Here is a 1,110-nt window from a genome sequence, read left to right on the forward strand (position 1 = left end):
ACACACACACACACACACACACAGATACTCATTTTTTTATATGAAATTATATATGTATGTTGTTATTGTGGGACTTTTTTTTCTTAAATCGTGAGTTTCTGATTGAACAGGCTTTACTTCCTCTTTGACAACTGACTGCGAGTGTGTAGATATAGGTAAGTATATATACCTAGATGCATACACACACACATATATGTTCACATACACGCACATACATATGTATGGCTATACTTAGAGCTGCTGCTTACCAATACCATCAACGCTAACAAGATATTTATGATTGCAAATATATTCAGGATGCAAACAGGGCCATTTATACATCTTCAATCCTATATTAATTTCTTTCGCTTATGCAAACGGGGATTATGTTGTCGGAGAGTTTCTGACGCATACATAAAACAGATACGTACAGAGACATCCCTACACACATCCGGAGTCAGTTGTCAAAGAGAAGGTAAGGCCTGTTCAATCAGAAACTCATGACTTAAAAAAAAAAAATGTCCCGCAATAACATCATACATATATAATTTCATATAAAAATAAGCATGTGTGTGTGTGTGTGTGCGTGCGCGTGCGTGTGTGTGTATATATATTATATATATGCATATGTATATATATATGTACATGTATATATATGTATATATGTATCTCCCCCCCCTCTCTCTCTCTCTATATATATATATATCTATATACATATATACCATTTAGGCATCGAGAGACCAATAACCTGGTGTAGAATTCAATATACGTATGTTTTAGAACAACGTGTTAGACGAGTATAGAGCGGAAAGAAGAAAAAGAGATGACAGAGGAAAAACAATGGTTATGTTACGAACTCCATTAGCTTACAGCTGTTTCTGCAATAAGATGCAGTGGACTGTTAGTCAAGTGCCTGAATAACATACTGTAGCTTCGTCGGAGCCTCGAATAGGAAGCTATAAGATGCGATTCAGGCATTGAGCTACGATTCCATTGCATCTTATAGCGGAAACAGTTAAAAGCTAATAAGGTTCATAACATAACCATTGTTTTTCCTGTGCTATGTATATGTACACACACACACACACACACACACACACACACACACACACACACACACACACACACACA

At 36.2% G+C, this 1,110-nt stretch overlaps 1 protein-coding gene and 2 long non-coding RNA genes across 6 annotated transcripts in view; 2 read left to right on the plus strand and 1 right to left on the minus strand.

Annotated features, from left to right (window-relative positions):
* LOC106881303 (uncharacterized) overlaps positions 1-1,110 on the plus strand; it is an 81,786-nt gene that overhangs the window by 58,975 nt on the left and 21,701 nt on the right. The window lies entirely within an intron of this gene.
* The window catches only part of LOC106881302 (glycine receptor subunit alpha-1), a 236,793-nt gene that overhangs the window by 20,172 nt on the left and 215,511 nt on the right, over positions 1-1,110 (minus strand). The gene's annotated exons all lie outside the window — the stretch shown is intronic.
* LOC128249311 (uncharacterized) overlaps positions 297-1,110 on the plus strand; it is a 16,078-nt gene continuing 15,264 nt past the window's right edge. The window contains exon 1 of the long non-coding RNA XR_008265408.1: positions 297-454. This is a non-coding gene — a long non-coding RNA (uncharacterized LOC128249311). The remainder of the gene's footprint in view (positions 455-1,110) is intronic.

The sequence above is a fragment of the Octopus bimaculoides genome, chromosome 13 (assembly GCF_001194135.2).
Source record: "Octopus bimaculoides isolate UCB-OBI-ISO-001 chromosome 13, ASM119413v2, whole genome shotgun sequence".
In the NCBI taxonomy this organism is placed as follows: domain Eukaryota; kingdom Metazoa; phylum Mollusca; class Cephalopoda; order Octopoda; family Octopodidae; genus Octopus; species Octopus bimaculoides.